Source organism: Cydia splendana, chromosome 21 (assembly GCF_910591565.1).
Source record: "Cydia splendana chromosome 21, ilCydSple1.2, whole genome shotgun sequence".
NCBI lineage: Eukaryota > Metazoa > Arthropoda > Insecta > Lepidoptera > Tortricidae > Cydia > Cydia splendana.
In genome coordinates this window covers 1,199,971-1,209,195 of record NC_085980.1, presented here as the reverse complement: position 1 = coordinate 1,209,195, position 9,225 = coordinate 1,199,971, and the positions used below count along the sequence as shown (strand labels likewise).

Sequence of the window (9,225 nt, the reverse complement as noted above, 5' to 3'; positions counted from 1 at the left end):
TCACCACTGCTCAGACGGACCCGTCAAAAAACTGGTCGCCCATTCATGTCGATATCTCTATATTTATCTATAGAAATTAATCCCTAGCCCGTAGTTTCCGAATGAAAGGCTCCTTTCAAACTAAGCTTGGATATCGAGTGTGGCCTAAACACAAGTCTTGGGCGATACGAGCACAGTATAACGTACCGTGCCTATCAATTTTACAATTCTGAAAAATGGAATTTCACATTTACTTTGGCCACTGCAAGCACTCGATCGCATTCCGTCTGTGTAATCCGAGTTTGCTCCATTCCAGGAGTTGTGGAAAAGTTTTTGCTCTTTTTCAGTTTTGTGCGTGTAGTTCAAAAACGGTAACGGAAAATTTGCTCTTTGCTGTTCCATCTACATCGAGTGGTTTTGTCATCCAAGGTAAGATGTATCTCCCAAGGCTCCCAAAATTTATCCACACCTCCTGGAATGGAGCAAATTCGGATTATACGTATTTAGGACCAAATGAAGGTATTAAAATGATTTCCAGCTTGCTGAGAATTAATTCCTGAAAACGCTTTTTTTATCTAATTTGACTGGCCTAGAGTCACAGTTTTGACTTAGCGACGTCAAGTTCTTAGTATTATAAGTACATGATTTTGACGTAGTTTTTAGGGTTCCGTACCCAAAGGGTGAAAACGGGACCCTATTACTCCGCTGACTCCGCTGTCCGTCCGTCCGTCCGTCCGTCTGTCACCAGGCTGTATCTCATGAACCGTGATAGCTAGGCAGTTGAAATTTTCACAGATGATGTATTTCTGTTGCCGCTATAACAACAAATACTAAAAAGTATGGAACCCTCGGTGGGCGAGTCCGACTCGCACTTGTCCGGTTTTATTTAAATCTTTTCCGCCATAGCTCTTAGTTTGGGCCACTCCAATGTCCTCAGTAACTTGCAGACACCACGAGATATTCGGACTTCGGACTGGAATCATTGATTTCGATTACAGTTCTTGCATTTCGCTAAACCTCTCAACTCTTTCATCGCTCTAGTACCTACCTACTCGTGGTTTAGTAATAAATACTTATTTTGGTTTAGCAAGAAAACTATGATGAATAAATAAATTTTATTAAATATTTTACTTTGTTGCACATAATTTTTGTAAAAAGCCATGCGAATAATCTAACTCGGGAATGTTTTTGTGATAAACATAACTACAAATAAATGCCCTTAATTTTTTTAAATTATCGTCTAAATAATTTATTGTCGAAACTTAAATATAGATACAAATATGCCCTTAATGGTATTCGAACCTCCGCTTGCTTCGTAGGAAGGATCACTTCCGACGACTAGGCTAGGAGGCCGTCAACCAGACACACAAATCAAAATACGAATATGAGTATCTTTTGGTCAGAAGTGTGGTTACTTCTACTTTTATCAGGAGCGGAAGTGAGTCTACTTTAACTACGTAACGTTAAAAATGTCAACTTTATTAACAAATCGCAATGTTCACGATTACATTATTATCGGACTTACACTTTAACTAAACACCTAAAAAGAACAGATTGAAAATTCCATCCCCAACAAAAGTAATCTGCATAATTTGGTTACTTCAGATACTTTCCTTAAAAACACCTTAGCCTTATTAGCTTTGCAAAAACAACCAAAACACAATTACGTACATTAGACATTATCATGTAAATGCCATATTCTAAGCAGTGACTCATTAATATGAAAAAGGTGAAATGACTGGATTGGGGGATAAAATGATTTGTTTCTGCGTTTAAACTAAGGAAAATAAGCTTTGAGCAGGTTAACAATGCTAGTTGAGTTAAGTTATTAAATTACACAACTGAAGAAAAATAGTTAAAGTATCTTAACTTTGTGTAGTACTTATGTAGGTATAATTTATGTGCATTATCATGCCCCTTTGCCCAAATGGTATGACCTGCGAGGGGCTTGACTAGGCTTTTCAGAGTATTTCTTTCGATAATTAAAAAAATATTCGTAAAAAAACTTAATTTTAAACGTTTGGATAACAGAAGTTTGACTATAACTTACTATTAAAACTTATATTTTCAAATTATTGAGCTCTAAGATATTTCCCTTCAGTTTTCATTATTACAGACATTCCTATCCCAAGATTTAAGAAAAATCACCACTAATAGGTACCTATAGTTATAACATCATCATCATCATCATTGGCCACAGCATCTTTGCAGATGATAGTTGAAGCGACTAAAGAAGGTATTTTGAGGAGGTAGTCTACAGTCTACATCGACTGTGATGACACGATGATGCGAGTTATAACATATATACTATAGAAACACAAAGAAAATGCTAAAAATTTCCACACGAATTTCGAATAGAAAGAAAGAACATTACTATTCCGCGTAGCTTCGATTCACTGTACCCACAAAACATTCAGCAAACAAACATGGCGGCCAAATTATATTCCAATCCCGAGACACGTGACATGCGCAGGTGTCATTTGTTTTGTACGGAGTGCCGCAAGTGTATTGTTTGATATTGTATTGTAGAACAGTTTCGGGGAACTGAACTGTGTTTCTTCGTTTTTGGAGAATCGAATTTTCTAGTAAGCCAGCGTAAAATGGCCTCTGTAGGTATATTTAGTAACTTTAAATAAAATAGGAAGGGAAGAGAAATATTTGTAAGCACGAACACAGAAGAGAAAATTTTATAAATTAGAAAAATAATATAAAGTTGATAGTGCCAAAATGATGTTGATGACTTCCAGTGCTGATTCTCCGTTTAAGACTTTGGCACCAACCAAACTTTAAGTTTAAGTAGATAATTATTGTTTTTGATTCCACCGTCCACGTTCCATCCAAGGTGTAGTGTATTCATACTTAAGTTAGACATGCCATTGCTTGGGCAGCACACTTTGTGATACCGTTAGACTGCCTTTCCACCGAGATGAGTGGAAAGAGAATCACCCGATAGCATTGGTTGTAATCCAGCGAAGCGGAGAAGAGAACTAATTGAATGATACTAAAATTTTATTGATTCCTGCACGTCTCATATCCTTTCCTGTCATCTCCTCCTCAGAGTAAAGGCTTAGTTTGAACTGACATACACAGGAGCACCATACTTAACGTAGTACTTGGCAAGACAACTAAGCGAGGTCCGATTTTATCCTCCTAAGACCGCTTTCCCACTGACGTCCAGTTTTTTGCGGGTGCGTTTTTTTGCAGGATCCCGTTTTAAATAGTAGGTGCTAATATAGTAACTTTCACACAAGGATCCTGCATGCATACTACAGAAAACGGGATCCTACAAAAAACCGTACCCGCAATAAATTGGACGTCAGTGGGAAACAGCTCTAACACCCAGATTCATTATTGCAGTCTTGAATTTGGAACCTTCTTTATTCCATTATGGTTCAAATTTTGTCCTTTTAAAGGAACAAAATAGGAACTGGTCCTTAGAGTCTTCGATTCTGCGCTCAGTGTGAATGATAGTACTTGGTATTCGCGACGCGAAGGTACTGGGTTTCTGTTGAGATGCACTGGATGGGAATCTCTATTTTCTATTCACGTGAAATGTATATTTTGTTGGTCTGTTTATTCTGTTAGGAAGTCAAAAGAAGTATTATTATTACTTAAGAGTACGAGTAAGTACTATTTTGAAACTATTTAATCTAATCTAATTAATTTATAAAACCCACCTTATTGCACAAGCTTAGGGACTATTTTATAATAAACGCCTCCAACTGTATTATAACTGGCAATATGAAGTCAGCAGTCAGACGCACGGGCGCATATCACACAGACAGCGAATCCGCTTTGCGGCCTCTACCATTGTTACTTTACAGAATCTCTAAAGTAACAATAATTATTCACTACATCTAATGGTATCTAATGGTATTTTCACGGAAACGTACGAACGTGTCTTGCTATTTCAGTCAGTCCCAGTACAAAAACTACGGAGATTGACTGAAGTAGCATGACAAATACGAACGTTTCCGAGAAAATACGATTGATAACAATTATGCACTACATCTGGACAGATAGTACAGATACTTGTATTTATTTACTAATAATATTTACAACCAAAAACCCAACTTCACAAATAAGATTGAAAGACCCGCATTAGGTTAATGACGTTAAAGCTCCGGAGAAAGAGATTGTCAAATCATTAAAAATCTTTACTTTTTTATGTACTTAATTATGTTCCTTCTCTTCAGGTCAGCTTTCCGTAGCTTTGCATCCACTTCGCCCTATATTTGACGTCGTTTTCGGAAATTTTGCACTCAATCATATCTTTTATAGCACTACGTCCTATGTACCATCACTCAATGCAACTCATCAGTTCAATACTTACGCTATAGAATTTCTAATTTAGCATAAACCCTAAATGGCATAACAATGCCGTGTGGTGACTGTACCTTGCTATGTTCCTTGATTTCTCGAAAATAACAGGACCGATTTTGATTTTCTTTCCTTTGTAAGGATATCTTTCATTTGGTTCCATATTCACTCAGAATTATATACTGCAATACATTAGTCCCAATCGTTTCGATTCGAACAAATAGTAATCTCTGCATTCGACGATGCACATTGAACCGTCTGCCTGACTCATGGCTTACGGTACTCGTATGAAAAGCTAGAATTAGCGATTTGAGCTAGAATTTACTTGGATATTGACTAGATTCACTGCAGTATAAATCGCTTACCTAATGTGTTTTAAATGGAAATAGATCGACATTCAACTAGGTATAGTGTTTTCTTAAGAGTCACAGTTTTTGTATGAGATATTGAACAGCGCGCCAAGCGGGGCGTTTTGGAAACTTAAAATCCCATACAAAATGACAGTTAACGCAAAAGCATACCTACGTCACGTCACGTACAAGTACTAGGGGTACTGAATGTCTTATTAAAATGAAAGAGTTATTCGTTGACAGCGGTTCGGCTTTTGATGTAATTATATTTCAAATCATTCATTTCATTTCATTCATTCATTTTTCATTCATTTAAAGGTCATGCTAAAGCAAATTTAAACATATAGTAATTCGACCAATCAAGCACGTTTAACCGTCTGACTCATAGCTTACGTTACTCGTATGAAAGCTAGAATTAACGTTAGTGTTAGAAATAGCGTTTGGGCTAGATGCCTAGATATTGACTGGATCCATTCTTGTGCCAATTAGTGAACGCTGACGTGACGTGATGAAAACTGGAACCGTATTCTGATTGATATTATAAATTTTAAAACTGGATTTGTTATGGATAACGATTATTGTCAAAAGTGACATAATCTTGACTGAGATAGAGGCAGACAACAGGTGATCTTATCGCTAAAGAGCGATCTCTTGAAGACATCCCTACGGTAGCGGAATAAAAAAAAAATATCGAAAAGATTAGATGTTACAAAAGTTTTATGAAGCCAACTTGAATACACAGAATTACAGTAAAGATACATACACATACACACAACAGAAAATACAAATAGACATACAAAATAATATTTTTTCTAAAATTAAAAACAGCATGACGGACGGAAACGGCATGCATTTGAACAGATCCGTTTGCAAATTAAAGCCAAAACGAAATTAAATTAAAATTTGTCTCACATACAGTGAGTGACCTATTAAACTATACAGGGAAATCAGATACGGAAGCGCATTCATTCTGGAGGCCGATTCTGTTTCAGCAATTTGATACGATTTTCACCGCATTTTGATACTCCTTGAGTCATATCATCCATCTCGTGCTATAAGTGCGAACGTGACGCCTTGTGAGACAACGATACCCCGGTTTGAAGGGTGCAATTTGATTTGAGGTTAAAAAAATGCGAGGGCAAATGAAATTTACTATACCTAAGTACGACCGTTAATTATGTAATTTTTAAATATTTTATTTGTTTTTACAATAAAATGTACTCATAATAATCACAATTTGATTTGTTCCCAAAGTTATAAAATGAACTCGATTATTATTCGATGAATTTTAATCATTACCTATCAGAATATAGACTAATAATCAATGTAGGATGTCAGGAATTTACAGTGGTCGCAATAAAAATAAATTAAAGAGGACAGGTTTGCAAATAGATAAAGATAGTTCATTTCTTCTTTCTTTTTTAAATAAAGATATATTAAAGGAACTAAAATTCTTCATTAACATTGTTTTCTTCAAGGATAAGTCAAATTTGTTATTAAAATTTAGCCATTGCTCGCGTGAGCCTTTAACGCTGATTGGTACTCCAGGTCATCATCATCATATCAGCCAAACGACGTCCACTGCTGTAAAACATAGGCCCAGGGATCTCCACAACGACCGGTCTTGCGCCGCTCTCATCCATCGGCTCCCCGCGACCTTAACCAAATCACGGTCATGGTCGTGTCAAAATAAGATGAACACAGAATTATATCAAATTATCAACAGAATCGGCTACCCGATCTTTATGGGACTTTTATAGCGCTTTTACTTCTGATTGCTTTTGCAATACGCTTTTATGACCCTTTTAAAGCTAAATTATGAATTCGGTGATTAAAATCACGTACGCTTGTTTGTTATGGGGTTCTGTTTGGGTTCGGTGAGTGATATGGAGATAAGAAAGCTATTTCTACCATTCTCAACAAAAATGGTACTTATTTTCGGTTGCCAATAAAGCGCTATATCCGTATAGCTGCAATTTAAAATGAACCTTATAGACCACGAACCTTTTGGTTGAAAAAGTCACATTTAGTTTGTTTAACGAGTTTTGCAGTGTTAAAATTAGAATTATAATGTGAAACATGTTACATAAAGAAAGTTCTTTGTTTGGTATTATTAATAAGTGAGACCTATGTATAATAATCAATATCATATTTTATGGATGAAAGTATTTAAAATAATCTATTAAAAGAATTGCATGAAATTATTACTGTTTTTTAAACATAACTACCGAATTAAATCATGTGTTTTTTGTTACAGGTATAATACATCAAAAATGGTGACTTTTTCTGGCATAATGAAAGACAATTACGTTAAGTATGATACTTTATAGTAGCTTTTTTCTTAAAAACGTATGGAGAATTGACGCCATGTGTGTTGTTTTACTCGTAACCGTTGAAATGGACGCTACAATGCTTATAAGTAGTCATAGCGATACCGATCTGTCAGTGTCAAAAGTGACGTTTTTTTGGTTGAAGAAATGTCACTTTTGACACTGAGAGATCGGTATCGTTTCGCTTGTGACTTCTTAAACATATATTGTTCGAATCAGGCCGACAGTTCATGAAAAGCCATCGTTATTTAAATACTATTGTAATTCTACGCATAAACGCCCCAACTAAAAGCCGTCCGTCTCCTATATCGCTAATGCCACTTTTTACTCACGAATAAATTGCAAAACGCTTACCAAAACCATTCCAAAATAAACGTTAACTTCATTGAATAAAGTATACTTTTCAATGCGAGCACTGGAGAAGGAAAGCCGAAAATTGCGAAATCGCGTTATTTGAATTTGGAATCAATTGTCAGTGAATCAATTATTTTGTCTATGCCAACTGGCCGAATGCATTTTCAGTTTGAATTTCGAATTTCGAAGCTTTTGTAAGCTGCCAGTTAGTAACGGTTTACGATTAATGTACAATCGGGATTTTTAACTTTAATGTGTTGTGTTAGTATTCAATTTCGGTTTAGTTTTTGGTGGGTAGGTATAGTAAATAATTTCCATAATTTGTGTTGAATACAATTTATCTATTTGAATTAGTGAATTTTGGTGTAAAAAAACTTCTTCTTCTTAATAGTAATCAATTTTAAACTTTTTATTGGCTTTCCTATTTATTGCCATTTCCAACTTTAAATGTCCTTTGTCTAATCACTCAAAGTTAAAATAATTAAAAATATGCCTAAATGGTAACAGAAATAAAGCTCAAGTACCTTTCTTACTAAGACCTCAACAATGAGACCTCAAAAAAGACAGAGACACAGACAGCTTTTCGAAACCCATTTCGTTTTTTCTTCGTCAATGGAGTAAAAATTATATGCAAAAGCTCTAACAAAGTAAGAAAACTGACACATCATACGTAAATCTCACCTCAATAGGAATGAAAGTACATTGGACGTCAAAAATATGTTTACAATTTTCTCCTTATCACAAAGAAGTACGGTGCAAAACTGCATATTTTTAACGTCGAAAGTACATTTGAAAAGCAGGTGCGACCATATTGAATTTTCAGCGAAGTCAGACGTTCGGAAAGTCATTTCTCAATCGTCGCATTTGGTTAGAGGCGCGAAGTGACGTTTCATGCATTCTTGGGTGCTGAGAGAGGCATATTCAGATTATTTGCTTTTATTGTCGATTGTTATTTCGTCAGATTTTGATTTACTTTTCGTCAGATTTTGATAAAATTTGGAGGGAAGGTAGAGTTCCTTAATCTGTACATAATATGCGCAATTGCATAAGTTTATCGTATGTCCTCAATATATTCCACTGACTAACTTAACAAAAAATAACACATTATTTTTACCAACCAGATTAAGAAGCTCTTCAAACTTTATTTGTTTTATTGCGTATTAAGGGTTTGTTTATAGATTTTCCTTCCATCTAATACGTGTTATGTGTTTATAATATATGAATGAATAGGAATTAGGACAAGCCAAAATTAATTTAATACGATGCTGGTGTCATATTTCTCAATCTGAATGTGCCTCCACGTCAAAGCAAGTCGCTGACAGCTTGCGGTTTGCATACACAGAAATGTTATTACTATAGACCGACCGCTTAAATGACTCCTCGCCTGCGCGGTACGGGGGCGACGGGGTAGGACGAGTAAGGGTGGCGGGGAAGGTGCGGGCGGCAGGCGTACCGGCGCCCTACCCCGTCGCCCCCGTACCGCGCAGGCGAGGACTCATTTAAGCGGTCGGTCTATAGGAGGAACCATATTTTTTATGATCTGAGAGGCAAACGAGTAGACCAATGAAAAGCAATGGTAAGCAAATACCATCGCCCATGGACACTTGCAGCACCAGAGGAGTGGCAAGTGCTTCGCCAGCCTTTAAGATAGGAGTAATCTCTTTTCTTGACGGTTTGAAGGTCGTTCCGGGCCGGAAATATCGCGGGCGACAGTTTATTCCACAGTTTAGGTGTTTCTTTCAATTATTCTTCTTCTTCCTGCCCTTATCCCAGTTTATCTGGGGTCGGGCTTCCTTGTGCATCGGCACCAGGGTATTCTATCCTGGGTTGTCGTTTGGCGTAACTTTCTGGGCTTATTTATCTTCTTCGTGGCTTTCTAATCACTGAGGATC

The 9,225-nt window shown here is 36.5% G+C and overlaps 1 protein-coding gene and 1 long non-coding RNA gene across 3 annotated transcripts in view; one reads left to right on the top strand and one right to left on the bottom strand.

Moving 5' to 3' along the window:
* The window catches only part of LOC134801122 (alpha-2 adrenergic receptor), a 670,379-nt gene that overhangs the window by 271,812 nt on the left and 389,342 nt on the right, over positions 1 to 9,225 (top strand). The window lies entirely within an intron of this gene.
* The window catches only part of LOC134801197 (uncharacterized), a 369,363-nt gene that overhangs the window by 222,034 nt on the left and 138,104 nt on the right, over positions 1 to 9,225 (bottom strand). The gene's annotated exons all lie outside the window — the stretch shown is intronic.